At 42.3% G+C, this 16,155-nt stretch overlaps 2 non-coding genes across 2 annotated transcripts; both read left to right on the top strand.

The window, feature by feature from the left end:
• Positions 1 to 7,223: 7,223 nt before the first annotated feature.
• LOC144513882 (U2 spliceosomal RNA) lies at positions 7,224 to 7,414 on the top strand. The gene has a single exon (XR_013501190.1). It is a non-coding gene; the product is annotated as a U2 spliceosomal RNA (small nuclear RNA).
• Positions 7,415 to 7,816: 402 nt separating this feature from the next.
• LOC144513887 (U5 spliceosomal RNA) lies at positions 7,817 to 7,931 on the top strand. Its single transcript, XR_013501193.1, has one exon. It is a non-coding gene; the product is annotated as a U5 spliceosomal RNA (small nuclear RNA).
• The last annotated feature ends 8,224 nt before the right edge of the window (positions 7,932 to 16,155 follow it).

The raw sequence follows: 16,155 nt of genomic DNA, 5'->3' as shown, positions 1-16,155 counted from the left end.
AAATAAACTTAATGTTACGTTACAACCATAAAACAGCAAAGCTAATAGTATAATAGTAACCTTAAGTAAAGTAGTAAGTAATAGTAGTTAAGTATAAGCACACGCTACTATGGCATTTAAGATTTTTCTCCATACCGGTGACGACAAATAACGTTAACTCCCATGAGTTTTAAAATGTATTGACATAACATAGTGGTTGTAAAAAAAAAAAGCTGAATCAGGAGCTAATAGGCTAGCCTATTAGTGTAACGTTACTTATTCACCCTTTATTCATGTTTTAACGTCACTTACCATCCCACATCTTTGATGGCAAAGGTGGCGACAAATGAACCTCCTCCTCCTGCAAGCAGCCTGACCCCGATGCTCCCTCATCATCTCCATCTCCATCTCAGCAAAGATGCTGAACAGCAAACAAATTAGTAGCACATCCATTTCTGTCCACTGTTGAATTGCAGCGCCGAAGGCGGGCCTTTTCACTGACGTAATGACGCAATGACGTGCACTTGCTAGCCTGTTCCATTGTACGTGTTCTCCGAATGCTAAGGAGGAGCCTGGCCTAGCCTCTGAAGGATCCTTGACATTGAGAAACACCTTCTGTGTGTCTCTCTGTGTTCTGTGTGTCTATGTGTGTCTCTCTGTGTGTGTCTGTGTGTCTCTCTCACACACTCATCTTTTCGTCAGAGGAAGTATATTTACAAATGCTGTCCTGTAGAACTCGTTGGACTTGTCCCCAAGTAAAACAGGGATTCCTTTTAAGACAAGGGTGCGCTGGGCTATGACATCTGATGTCTAATGATACAGAGACAATAAAGGTTAAGACATTCACAAGACACAAACTAAACATCCTAACAGAACAAAGTGTAAGTCTGCTTGAATTCTACAGGATCCCTCAAAATACCACTTGTCTGCCACTATACAATAACTTTACAGCCCATGCTTATGCAACAGAGAAAAGGGGGGCAACTGTGGCTGCCCTTAATTTTTCCATGGAAATGACTAAAACCAATATAATCTTACAAGACACTGAAATCACCCTTAACAAAATGTGAAGACATTACATAAAATTCCTTACTACAAAGTTGATGTCCTGCATGAGTTCTGTCAACTTATGCCCAACGGCCCCGCATTTTCTGTCCTTGAACAGTTGCAAAGAACGCGGAATGAGCTGATCCAACGCCTCAAAGAAATCCCCCTCCAGATTCTTGCTTGCTACTCTGTTGAACTCAGCACACAACTGAAAAATGTGGGTTGGGGGAAGTGGGGAAATGTACATTAAATGCGAGTTTGAGCCACTAAATAACATTAGACATAATTGAGCCTGAAATCATTATCACCACAGCATTCATTTATTCTAATAAGTAGAAGCTTGCCTGGCCTTTGGTGAAGAGAGCCGGCCATCGGTCCACCATGCTCTGTACATCAGGCTCATCTCTGACGATCTCCCGTCGTCGCATCGGGAACGTTTGATCCATCATTTGCAGAATCATGATTCCATTTGGTTTTTTCTTTTTCAATTCTTCAACTAGACTGTTTCTAATTGTTTCAAGGTTTGCTTCAGTTTTTCCTTCAGGCATGTTCGGCAGGTAGTTGGCCTCGCCTCTTTTTGGTCGTTTGATATTTTTTGATGGATGGTCTCCTCCCGGGTTGACTTTGCTTTTCTTACTGCCATTGATAGCAACTTCTTCCCACCCAGCCTTTCTTAATTTAGTACGAAAATGTCCCATCTTAAATTTGAGGCTGCTTTTCTAGCCATACCAGCCTGTCTTTGTCCCAGGTTCAGTAAGGCTTGGATGCTTTGAGATCAAGGCCTTTGCCACATCATTAAACTGCTCATCTGTAGATTAAGCCTTGAAGGAATAAATGGCTTTGGAAATTTTTTCAAGGATGTCATGCTTCATGTCGTGTGACGGACACAGCCGAGTACCATCTTTTAAGTATGCAAGATCTGTTTGCCTCAATTTGTAATTCCCATCAACAGAAAAATTTGGGATTGGAAAAAACTGTGGCCATTGTTGTCTTGCATTGTTGACTGTTGATCCTGGTGGCGACAATATGTCTGTGTCAGCTTCACTATCAGACACTGAAGTTGACACAGGTGATGTAATGGCGGTTAGATTTAGTGTGACCATGGGGATCATTTTTAGTGTTGCTTTATCGGACAACTCTGCCATATTAGTTAAGTTACACAAAGCTTGATCAAAATCCTGGTCTTGATATTGGATGTCAAAGTCATACTGGAGCTTTAGTTAATCTTTTAGGCGGCTTTTCAGCTCTTCCACATCCTGCGGAAGTCATCTTCATTTACGATGACTCTGAGTAATAATGTTGGAGCCATTCTAATGAGGCTGTAAAAAAAAAAAAAAAAAAAGGAAGTTAGATAGATTTGTTTCCAACATTACTTAGCACAATACATACCTTTTAAGTGTAACTAGCTGCCTGCCTCTAATGCTGTAGACTGATAGGAGAAAAAAACGTCATTCAGTTCAGTTAAGTGGGTGACCAAGAAGGTGGATATATGATCCCCACACAGTTCATATGCCCTAAGATGTTCGTCGTACCAAGCTGTCATAAGTCTGCAGACAAACACAATGTTAGTGTTGATCACCACAATCTTTGTTATCATTCTGAAATCTGGGAGCCCAGAACAAGAACCAACAGAAGCCACCATGTCCGCACTGTACTTAACGCTGTCTACAAATACAGAAGACGCCACAAGGACTGTGCTTTGCCGGTCATTCATTTCATAGTGTGAGTTCTGGACATTTCTGGAAATGAAGAAACCATCACAGACTTCACTTTGGTAAGTTCGATGGATGGCTTAAAAAAATTGGTGGCAGCTAGATGGAATGATATCATTTTCTGGTGCCTTACAGCCAAAGAGAGGGCTATGTTCTTGAAGTTGTTGGTGTGACGGACCGCTTTTTTGAAAAACTTGTGTTTCCCCTCAAAGCACATTGTCCACACATGAGACAGAGGCCCAAACATCTTAATGTGCCCAGGGTAATGTTCCACATAGTGGTGCTTAGGTCGTAGTTTTTTGTCAGGGAACACTCTTTGAAATGCACCTCTGTGTTCTGAAATTTTGCACTGCAGAAAGTACACAGACTCCTCCTGAAGCCTACGGACAATGACAACTCCACTACATCTTTTAAGTGCATCAACACTTCCCAAGTCTCATCACCCTCTGGGATGAGATGGCCTATCAAGAGAGGTAGCAGTCGAAGAAGTGCCCAATTTCCGTGGCCATTTCCCCCAATTGTTCCCTTTGAGGCAAATGTTTTCCCGATGACCTGAGGTTGATTCGTTTTGTCAGAAAACGAGTAAGGAAACGGTTTGATGGCCATATTCAAATTAAGAAGTGAGAAGTATCCTTTTGCTACCAATGCCTTTAAACACAAGGCCAATTCAAAAGGAACAATGCCCTCCAAGAGAAGGTCTGGTGGGAAACCATTAACAACATGAAAGTGTTCCAAGCTATCACTCAACAAGCAGCTTCTTTTTACACCATACTCTCGAGCCATGGTTTCATCCTGCAATACCTCTTGCACCTGATGATCATGGTTTTCTTTTGTTCTTTGTTGGAATGCACCTGACTGCACTTCTGTGTGTTGTATTCCTTCCCGCGTGGCCATACAGAAACAACACGTGACTAACTGTGAAGCTTTCAAAGAATCCCCCCAAAGCGTGAGCAGCAAGATTATCTGCAACAACAAATGATACAGTGCCTCTAATGCTAGCTCCTAACTGCTCAATATACACACCTTGATGCTCAAGAGAGACAACATCCTTAACAAGACAGCGAAGAAATTCATCATAGCCATATTCCTTAATGGCGTCAACCTTGCAAAGCAGTGCAAGCTGAATGGCATGAAGTGTGGAGCGATATTTTGGGTGGAGATTGCCAAGCACCCAGTAGATGGCACATAGCTTGCGCTTCTTTCTAGATGACCCCAAAGGGTTTGCCACCTCATAATCATCAATGTACAAGAAAAGTGAAATTCTGAACTATTCCTCAGACAAAAGAGAATTCTCTTTGAAAAAGGAACTGTCCCTGTGAGACCTGTGTCCCTGTGACACATTTGTCTCTGCTGCCATGGCCTTATCTAAAATCTCTCCATTGTTAAGCAATGTCCGAAGCATTTTGAGAATGGGAACATACACAAATGTCTGCTTGTTTTTTAGAAGAAGCTCCTCAGGCATTACACTGTAAGAAAAGATACACCATATCTACTCAATAAAAATGAGGCAACAGATTACAAGCAATATTATTAATTAAATTTCACAAGGTTCGGTATTGAGTAAATATTAATTAAATGAGACCCTTAATAGTTATCCATTTAATGAGTAGATTAGAATAGAAAACAGTACAGAATTAATTATAACATAAACAAAAATATTGAGTTGTTTTGCAAAAGAAGTGTAAATGTGTAAATAGTACTAATAAAAATGTATTTAATTCTACATATTAATGATATACAATTGAGTAATAATCATCTACATTAATCTGCACATTGATTTGAATTTAATCAATGCAATGAATTAAATATAAATATTCGTCTTTCTTAGGAATAACTAGTCTATGGCCCAGAAAGTACAGAACTTAGCAAATACTCAAATAAGAATTTTATTAACAATTCACTTTTGTGCTTTCGACACATTGTAGCATATCAGTATACACTGCATCCACAGTCTCAGTTCAAGCCAGAAGTTGGATCTTGCATTTCAAACCAGACATTTGAAAAGGACAGAATGCTGACTTCAAACTATTTAGTAAAAACAAAAATAAATGTCATATTACAGAATGGTGATGTGTCCATAAACCTGTGTTTCCATGCTTTCTCACCTCACTTAGCCACTAAATTGGGTCAATAATGATCTTAAAGAAAAATCCTCCAGAAGTGCATGTACCAAAACAAAAGCAGAAAAGTGTAATTTGTACGGAGTAAAAAACATTTCGTACTTTTAACTAACCACAATAGAAATGTCACTGACATTCGTGGGATAAGAGTCCAAATCAGTGCTAACTTACAAACATAGCAGCAATTTCAGATGTGCAATTCCCTAGCTCTGTAGAAGCTGAACATTGTGTAGCACAACATGTATACTGCAACTAGTCTCATTTTCAAGCCAGAAGTTTGCTCACGCATTTCAAACCAGAATTTTGAAAAGGACAAAATGCTGAATTCACCTATTTAAAAAAAATAAATGTTTCCATGCTTTCTCACCTCACTGAGCCACTAAATTAGATCAATAAAGATCTTAAAGAAAAATCCTCCATAATGGCATGTGCCAAAACATAAATCCTAAAAGTGCAATTTGTACAGAGTAAAATACATTTGTTCTTTGAACTTACAACAATTGAAATGTCATGACATTCGTGGGACAAATCAGTGCTAACTTACAAACATAGCACTTTCAAATGTGCAATTCTCAAGCTCTGTAGAAGCTGGACATTGTGTAGCACAAAAGTTTGCACTGCAACTACAGTCTCATTTCAAGCCTGAAGTTTGCTCTTGAGGGACTGGACTTTGACAGCTTTGAATTATCCAGTTCCAAGAAAAGTTTTTGGAATACCTCAAAGGTGTACTTCAGCTGTCTGGGATAATTGAGATTCAGCGCGTAGGTCAAGCCAAGGAGGACAGAGCAAGCCCTTGCAATATCTCCAAGTCCTGTGATGACTTCCATGCCGTCTATGACGATTCCAATGTTCTTTGGGCTGTTGCTTGTAGAAGCTCCAGGCTTTGGGTCACAATGGTGTTTTACAAGGAGCATGGACAATCATAATCGAGACAAGGTCCCGAATTTCCAATCTCATACATCCTGTGCTGTAAGTCTGTAATGCTGCAGAAGATCACCCATTGTTGTCGCTCTGAATCCACAGACTTTACACTGCCATCTCATTTGGCGGCACCTAATGGAAACACAGAGATTTAGATATGAGAAATGCCTTTCAGTTTCACATTTCTACAGATGAAAATCATCCCCGTGTGAAAAATGAAATGAATTCATACAAAATATAGTTTAGATAGATCCTGGATTTTTTAATGAGGGAAAAGGAGTTGATGTCATTTTAAGGATTTTAATGATATAATTTAACTTGTTTTGTGGAAAAACCATATCAGACAAATTATTATTCTAAGTAGTCTTTTTATATAAAAAAATAAATAAAGAAAAGTGGCAGAGTGCTCTGACACTGAGGGTATGTCCACTGAAGGCGCCGAAAGCACACAACTACAGCCTCTAAGCCTAAAGTCATGCAGAACTCCCCAATAAAAATACACAAATTGAAATAAGCCTTTAGGACATGATGCATGCAACATGATGATATTTTAAAGAATAACGTAACGGTAGGGGCCACTGTTTGATTCGGCAACTATTTTGTGGGTAAATGTGGACTTATTTCGGTAAAAATGTACCTTAAATGACTAGTTAACAAGCCATTCATCACCAGTCATCTTTATGTTAAATGGCCATTTTTTCCAATGGAGTTCAGCGGCTGGCTCACAAAACTCCAACTATCAAACTAAACACCGCTAATCAGATATGAAACAGTATTCTGTTACTAAAATGTTTTCATAAACTTATAGTGTACGGTTTAGCTGTAAAAAGAGAAAGTCTGTGCCATGTTAAGCTTCCTCCCCTTTTGCTAACGTTAGCTACTTTAAGTGCTAACCGCTGTGGACAGACATTACCACACTAAAATTAACAGATTTATGCATGAAAAGAAATAAAATTGCGGCTCTAAAACATAACACTGTTAATAGACTGACTTCACGTGTGTTTAGGTAAGTTACCTTCACATTTGCAAGTTGCAACAAAACAGTGAAACAACAGAGAGAAGTTACGTTACCTGCCCAGAAAGACGAGCTCCACACACAGGAAGTAAAGCCAACGGAAGTGCGGCATGTGCCATCCGAAATATAAGATGCTCTTCCAGCGATAACCCCCAATATTTCTCTTTATGGAACCTTAACATTAAACCCAATGTACTTATTTACGCAATTTCATAAAAACATACTGAGGATATATCAACAAGCAAAGGACGTAAGAACCATGATAGCGGAAATGCTAACCTGCATCCTTCAAAATAAAAGTTTGACTTCGATACATATGAATTCTTCCAAAATGTATAATGCTGTGTTCATATTATAGCGCAACAAAATCACACGGACATACTGGACCATGACAAGTGCGAACCGTCGCACAGCAAACAGGTGGTGCTCATCGCTTCTTGGCCTTTTGGCTAAGATCAAGTGTAGTATCTGTTCTTATCAGTTTAATATCTGATATGTTCTCTATCAGGGGGCAACATATTAAATGGATTTTTAGCAATGGGAGTTGAAAAAGGGGCTTGTTCCATTCACTCCACGCATAGACCTGGTATTGCATCGCCGCTGGGAACGGTGCACCCTTCTTCTGTCTTGTGGAAAACCAAATAACGATGCACACTGAGACCTGGACCAAAAGAGACATTTGTTGCAGTGGCTGGCGGACTTCATGGCCAAGAGTTGTGGCAAAAACCGCTCGGTTTGACTGAATGATCTGTAAAATCTCATTGAGCTCCTGGTATAAAAACGTTATAATACTCTAAGACACGACAACTGGGGTGAGAAATGCAGCAGCGAATAAACAGCAAGATGAAGTCTCACAAAAGTGCAGCGAGATTTGCACTATTGATTGGCAGGAAAAACAGCAGAGAGAAAATATTGGCGGTGTGGCCTTGGATTTGGAAAGTGGCACACCAAGTGAGGCTTACCACGAGGGTTTGGACTGGGACGACTAGGGTTTACGGCTGCTCTCGAGAAGAGGGCCGTACTTACTCTGGTTTCTCTTCATAACGCACAAGTCTTTCGCCTTTTACTAAAGACTTCCATGGAGAGGAACACCAATGAGTTGAACCTATTTTTGGTGGAGGCTATTGCTCATTCTTCTCTGTTTAATGCAGGGGGGGGCAAGGGAAGTTGTGGGCTTTTTAGAAGTTTTGATGTTCGCGGTTTGTTCCCTCCCTACGGCACGCAAAGATGGAGACCATATATCCATGAATGAACAAGCTATTCATATACAAGCTTCATCTGAGTTTGTATATATCATCTAAAGAATATTAACATGTTTGGAGCATTAAAGAGTAATATCATTTGATGGTTAGCTCTCAGTTATTAATGTTAATAACTGCTGACATGTTTATGTTTAGACAATAGAGCTAACTTCTTTAGGGCTGCAGCTATCGACTATTTTAGTAATCAAGTATTCTACCGATTATTCCATCGGTTAATGGAGTAATCGGATAAGAAATACCTTCGTTTTATTGAAGAGCAGTAATATACAATAATTTGGTTTAATTTAGGAAAAAGCAACATTTGTATTGCCTACATTGCTTAATGTCATCTCTCAGAAAAACTAAACACATTAAGTGCATTGAAGTGCCATATTACACTGTTTTTAAAGAAAAAAATTTCTGAAATGCAATAACAACCTCAAACAAAGGCCTACATTAAACATACATAAACATGACCTTAAGTTGTGCAACTTAACTTTCAGAACTACAAGTTTCAACCTGAGACTGATCTGTATATAGGCCTATATGTAAATATTAGTTATACTCAACCTATTTTCATTTATATATTTGATTACAATGTCACACAGCTCTGTTACACTTACATTATGCTAGTAGATCGTTGATCAGCTGTTTCTCCGTGAAGAGAGAGAGTCAACAATCAGCTGTTTTTCCGAAGGGATAGTCAACAAGTCGTCTCTTTAGATCAGGCTGTGGTCACCACTACGTATGTTCTTGTCTTTGATTTTGGTAATTGTTGTGTTTGGTGTAGTTTCATCGTCCATACGACTCTGTGATTTACTTTTGTCGGGTCCTCTTCGTGGAATGGATGATTAAGTTAGACTGGATGTTTTCTGTTGAGATGCTGACGCACTGACGTCGTGATATTATTGTGGTAAGCTAGTTTGATTTTGCAGTAGACACACTGTACAGAGTTTTCGTTTTAATTAGGTTTGAACAGATTCCAAACTTTGGACACTTGTCGTTTTCTCCAGTCTCTTCTCTTAGCTCCTTACACTCTTTCTTCATTTTGTAATTAGTCTTCATGGCATGTGTCGCAAGCAGCGTTAGCCCGGTGTGCAACAGTAATAATCATCCGTGCGGAAACACCGTGAGTGGTACAACGTTGGTAACATTAATTAAACGAAGCTTTGAGGCAAATCATTTTAATCAAATTATTCGAGTTACTCGAGGAATCGTTTCAGCCCTAAACTTCTTATTCCCTTTTCAAATTCAATCCTCTACAACCTATTTAATCAAAAATGCATCCATAACTGAACATGCTGCTCATATTAGGGCTGCAACTAACGATTATTTTAATAATCGATTAATCTGTCAATTATTTTTTAGATTAATCGATGAATCGGATAAAAAAACTAAAAACAAAAAAGCATTTATTTACATCAACTCAATACATACTTACTTACATACATACTTGTTGTTTTACACAGCTTAAGATGACCAAGTGCTATAAAAGAACTTTAAAATGAAATTAAAAAGTACAACACACACAAATACATTTGTCAACAATAATTGATATGGGACAAAGCACAGAATATATACATGACAATAGATTGAAAAATTAATGGGCCAAAAAAGGCAAGTGAATAAAAACGTGTCTTTAGTCTTGCAAATTATACCACCCCTGCTTTACTACTGTTATTAACGAGCTAATGCTAGCTTGTCATGCTTGTCAAGCTGGATAACGAGTACACCAGCACCAGATAGCCCGGTCTCACGGCAGGTTGTGTAAATATCGCGTTAGTTTTAATCTATTGATACATGTTCACGGGCACATGTTTTTCTCGTTTTTTTACGTGGTGGCCAGCACGAAAATGAGAAGTAATGTATTTTAATGGGTAGCATATTTCGTGGCCACAGCACGAAAATGGTAGGGAGTAGTATAAAGAGCCGAAGACCCACACAGGGAGGTTGGTTGGGGCGGTGGATGGGTCAAACAACACAGGACCCGGGCGAGCGGGGTTCACGTCCCGCGTGTGAAGTTCTGTTTCCCGTAGTCTTCCCCCACAGCCGTCTTGCGGCCACTTCCTGCCATATGGGGCGTCCTTTTCGGCCGTCTCCCGGTAAAAAAACATGCCCGTGAACATGTAAAAATAACGTGAAATTTACACGAACTGCCGTGAGACTGGGTTGCACCAGAAGAGATACTGGAGGGACGTTACGTTCCTCACTTCAAAACGGAGCAAAAGTAGGATTCTGTAGTTTTTTTTTCTTTGTCCTGCTGTTGAACTCCCTTCCTCCTCATCAAGGACTCACATGTTTATGTTTTAGGTGCTGAATCATCACCGTGGTGCGCCTGTGCCATGCCGTATCGCTTTTGCTTATCTTGCAATTAACACGTTTTCGATTTATTTAGTATGAACTGCTCCCACACCTTGGATGACTGAGGTCGTACTGATTTCTCTGCCTCCGCCATGTGTTTCAGAATAACGTTACGGGTCTCTCCGGTCTCTCTCCATATTTCAACCCGGTCTCACGGCAGTTCGTGTAAATGTCACGTTATTTTAAATCTATTGATACGTGTTCACGGGGACGTTTTTCTCATGGTGGCCAGCACGAAATACCCTATGGGGAAAGGACACCTCATACGCCAGGAGACGGCCGCAAGGTGGCCGCTGGGGACACAACTACGGGGCTGGGCTGCGTATTTCCTCTACCCCCGCTCTGCTCTTTTTTCTTTTCTTTCGCGCTGATCTGCTCTGTGCTCCGCTCTGCGCTCAACTCAATTTATTTTTTTTATCTCCGCGACTGAGTGGCATATTGATACAACGAATCGATAATGAAATTCGTTGCCAACTTTTTTAATAATCAAATTTTATCGATTTTATCGATTCGTTGTTGCAGCCCTAGCTCATATACAAGGTTTTTATTATATAGAGACTAATAACGTGTGTGGGGCATTACAGTTCTAGTAAGATGACTTAATATTGCAATGTTTGTGACATGTTTATGTTTAGTTTTTATTGTTTTGCACATTTGACACCACTGAGCCAGCACTAGTATGACTCATTATGTTGTGTTTTATGTTGTTTTTTATTACAGGAGACTGGATGACTGGACTAGAGTGGAGAATGTGGATGAAGGGGGCCCCTGGCTAATTTCTTAAACCAAAATCGGTCTGGGTGGAGAAGGATGTGTCATCCTAAAATGAGGGACATGTGGCGGCACCTGAACAATCACGGAACTGTGATAAATAAAAAAATTCAAACAAAACAAAATAAAAAAAACAAAAAAACAGAACAATACAAAATATTTCCCAGAGGAGACAAAAAAAAGAAATAAAATAAAATAGTTGATCCCAGCCCTGGCCCCCCTGGGTTTCTGTCCATTTTCCTCTTCATCTCCGCACTCCACTCCTCCACAGATTTCCCGCCGGCAGTTGCGCAGTATGCCATGCCTCCCGTACGCCTCCCGGGCGCCTTCCTCTTCCTGTAGGCTGTGGTCCTGGACATAGTCAGTGGTCTAGGAAGAGGAGAAGGGCCCGGGAGCAGTGCTAGAAGAGTGAGGAGTAGTATACGTAGTACATATTCTGCTTTTAGACTCTTGAGCTTTCATTAAAAGATAAATGACAGTACAGATTGCAACACATCAACACAGCTTTATGTTAAACTGACCACTGAGACAGGGTCCTCTGATTCAGCTCAAAGAGCTGGATGTCCGTCTGAGCCATCAACGTCGGGCTGGCCAGCACTGCTGCTCTGATGGCCACGTAGTCCGAGAGGACCAGGGACCACCTAGTCCTCTGGACCCCCATGGACCTGTTGGGTGGAGCTGGCAGAGCTGGCTGCAAATTACCTTCACCAGGCGACTGGCGCTGGGCCAGTTTGCAGAGCCCGAGTTCAGTCCAAGAAGACAGCTGAAAGAGTCAGTGAGAGCACAGAGTGGGTTATTATACAGCATCTTTTTATTAGAGAAATAGTTTCACCGTTGGAGACGCTCCTTTCCCTCACACAGCTGTGCTGTAAAAGCAGCTCTATGGAAATATTAAACTGTCACAAACTTCTTAATGGAATCCATCTTCAGGATGGATCCAAAGGTGGACGTGATTCTGGCCTTGTACTCCTCGATGCCGCGTCAGGATGTCATGGCTGTATACTGTTAGCAGCCAGACGGCGGAGGGGAGAGGGGGCATCTGGGGTGGTGGTGGGAACTGCCCCCTTACCAAGCACAAGGCCAGGAACTGCTCGCACACGGCGAAGTACGCGATGGCTCCCCGCATCCAGACATCTGAGTGAGCCTCCCGTAGGGTGTTGCACAGCCGAGAAGCACTGTTGCCCAGAGTGCGAGACCTCAGCTGTGCGACCACCCTAAGGTCACAGGACAGCCTGCAGAAACAAAACAAACATTATATACAAAACATATATACATCATACAATATGTTAAACACAAACTGATATTTCTTACTTGTACGTAAGTACAGCTGGGAATTGGCAGCTGTAGGTGGGGGACAAGCTGCCTAACGATGCCCTGTGACCACCCTCCGACCTTCTTCTTACACCGATGGCACTCTAGGTACTCAGTGACCATGAGATACAAGCCGTCGATGTCCAGGACCCTCTGGATGGTCCTGCACAGCCCAGCCTTTGCCATGGTAACGGTGCACAAAGGCTGGGGGCATGTCAGCTGCAGTTGCCAGATCCTGTGTGGCATCCACAGGAACAGCCGACACGCAAAGAAGGGGTTGGGGGACGCGGGAGGCTGGGTGTAGTCAGGGGAGGGCACCACCATACGTTGCGCTCCTGGATGAGCTGGGTCCTCCCCTTGCTGTTCCTGGTAAACAGCACCCAGCCGATCCACTGCTGCTGCTGCTCCGCACTGAGAGCTGCCCACCAGGACACAGGCAGCAGCTGGAGAGACAACAACACAAACAAACAATTCAATCCAATTCAATTTTATTTATAGTATCAAATCATAACAAGAGTTATCTCGAGACACTTTACAGATAGAGTAGGTCTAGACCACACACTATAATTTACAAAGCCCCAACTATTCCAGTAATTCCCCCAAAAGCAAGCATTAGCTAATGCAACAGTGGTGAGGAAAAACTCCCTTTTAGGAAGAAACCTGCGACAGACCCAGGCTCTTGGTGTCTGACAGTGCTGGTTGGGCATGTGATGAACAGTGGCAATAATAGTAACAATAAAGATAATGAAACAGTGACTACAAATGGTAGTCGTAGTAGTCATAGCAGGGTGTTACAGGATGTAGCGTGGCACAGCAGAGCATGGGTGGACGTAGCAGGACGCAGCCGGACACTGCAGGGCATCGCAGAGCGTAGCAGGGTGTAGCAGGTCCACAGCGACAGCTGCAACAAAGATCTTGGTGCCACCCTAATCCAAGGAAATATTCTGGGTGAGAAAAGAAACATAAGGACTCCGGGGAGTAAACTGCCCAGAGCTAGGTTAGTAACAAGCATTTCTGGGACATGGATGCACACAGATGGAAACAAATGGAAAGAGAGAGGAGAGAGCAGCTCAGTGTGTCACAGGAAGGAAGGAACTTCCCCCGTAGGCTAGAATTATAATAGCATAACTAAGAGAGACAGGTTGCTCACAGATACACCTACACAGGACACTTTAACATCTAAAGGAAAACATTGTATGTGTGAGGGCAGCAGAGATGCCTGGGGTCTCATTTATAAACGTGGCGTACGCACAAAACGGGGCTCAAAATGTGCGTATGTCACTTCCCATGCAAAGGTTGTGATTTATAAAAAACAAACTTGACTTGTGTGCGGATGTGCGGTCCTCCACACAAACTCTGACCATGCGTACGTACAAAATACGACAAAATAGGAATTGGTGACGCGGGTGGTTAGGTGGTGAACTTAAGTCAGACTGCAGAAAGTAAATGGGAATAACGATTACGATACTAAGTATTGATGCCTCACGCACATTTTTTTACTCCATATCATCCACGTTACCATGAAGATTAAATCCAGCAGGGTTATTTGTGCTTGTACTGAGTGATAATTGTTCCATAAACACCTCCAACTCAAATCTTAATGTTTAATCGGCGCTGTCTCGCTGTCACATTGTCCGCTACGGAGCACAGGAGGAGCTGGGGATGGCCCAACTGGAATACAGGATAGCATTAAATACCCTAGCATTAGATATCGGCAGAACACAGTGTAAATAACTAAATATCTGTCTTTAAAACTGTGCATATATCATCAAATGTCAAAGTCTGAAAATACAGCCGTTAAGCTCTCGCGCAAACGTTACCCTTAATGGCATTATCGGTCTGAACTTTAATACTGTTCATGACAAAACCTAAACCTAAATGTTTAACTCTATATTTAATTCAAGCTGGACTTGCCTGGAAATGCAGGTTTAGGGACTATCTTTTTTAATTTTGCCTGGATTTCCACCGCAGACAGAGAACGCCACCCAGAGACAAAGGTCGCAAGTGCAGAACCAAGAGGTCTATAACAAAAACACACAATAAAATCTATAATGAGACAACATTACAAACACATCCAGGTACATCAAACAGACAGCTTTTCAGTGAAACACTTACTGTGAGGCACTCCTGGCTCTCTGGCTTGCGGCCGAGACAGAGGCTTGGATGCTGCTGCTGCTGGTGATGGTGATGGTGCTGGTGCTGCTCCTGGATGTAGCAGCAGTTGTGGTGGATGCAGCAGCAGCCCTGGCCTGCCTGTCTCTGTTCCGGACATATTGGACGTCGTTCTCCATCTGCATGCCGGGAGCTGGCGCCTTCCTTCGGAGGTAGTTGATAAATCTGTACAAATCAGACAATTTGTCACATAAAATCTTCTCACCGGTGCTCAGTACAGCAGCTATATTTATAATCCAAATGTTTTAACAACTTAACGGATCTTTTTGGAGTCCTCAGACTCGTACAGGCTCTGCAGGGTCTCAAATTTAAAGTCCCCGAAGCCAACAAGTGCCTGTCCCTCCTGCCCGGGCTGGAGGGACATCACCCGCGCCTCCTCGAACGCCCAGTGGAACCTGTCTGCCTTTGCAAAGTCAGGGAGTAGCGGGTGAAGGCGTCCTGTAAGTTCACAAAGGGAGGTTAAAATTGTCATCAGATCATCACTCTTTTAATTGTTTTGTATGAGTCAGACTGAAGTACTCCACCTTGTTGGCCATCAGCGGGGACTGAGACCCTGTCCTCTCTCGCTCCTTCTGGTGGGAGGCCACCAGATTGACGCTGTAGCCCACATCATTCTCCAGCAGCCAGTGGAAGGTCTTGCCCTGGTATTTACCAAACTGGACCTTCCATCAGCTCAGGATGAGGGTGGTGTTTGTGGTGTCGCCACCCTCGGATTTGACGTGGGCACAGGCCTCCGCATCCACCTCCTGTGGCTGCTTGGCCCAGTAGGGGTCCTGGCTGCCAGGCGGCCGGGGGGCAAGGGCTTGGGGCAAGGGCTTGGGCCTCGTCCAAAGCCTTCAAGAGAAGGGTCCCATTAGGGGACCTACTTACTTACTGCTGTCAGGTCCGAAGTCAGAATGACGGCTCGCTTAGCAAGAATCCAAGATGGCAGATGAGATTTAGAAATTGGAACAAATAGAGCCATCTGATTGGCACAAAAAACATTCGTTTGATTGGTCTAGACCAAGAAATTGAAACCAGGCGCTCGGATCTCTGATTGGTTGGAAGTTGGTACATGTTGAAACACTTGAAACAGAGAAGAAGCGCACCCCGGAGGCGAAAGCATTTTGCCCAGGTTTGATTTTCAACCACTGCAGTTGCATTTACAGGGTAAAGCCATATACAACATTGACATTACATGTTTTACCCAGGTTTCTTCTTATATTCAGGACTTTCACCCAAGAGAGTGGGGTTCGTGTTCTGTTCTGTTCTTGTTCCATGTGTCACTGAAACTGTGTTGTCATCCTTTGTGTCACTTAAACATATATTTTTCAACCCCACCCACGATCTTTCCCTAACCGTAAGTATCTTACCGTGAAAGGCAAAAAAGACAAAGTGAAGATTTAACTTAACAACCATCTTACATTGATTTGCACGGCGATTTGCACTTTGCCCATGTCCGGGTTCACTAACCAATTGAGAAGGTTAAGAACATTTGTGCAAATTGATATAGCACCACATTGTGG

The sequence above is a fragment of the Sander vitreus genome, unplaced genomic scaffold, assembly GCF_031162955.1.
Source record: "Sander vitreus isolate 19-12246 unplaced genomic scaffold, sanVit1 ctg368_0, whole genome shotgun sequence".
In the NCBI taxonomy this organism is placed as follows: Eukaryota; Metazoa; Chordata; class Actinopteri; order Perciformes; family Percidae; genus Sander; species Sander vitreus.
Note: the sequence above shows the minus strand (reverse complement) of the source record. Positions and strands in the feature narration are given on the sequence as shown.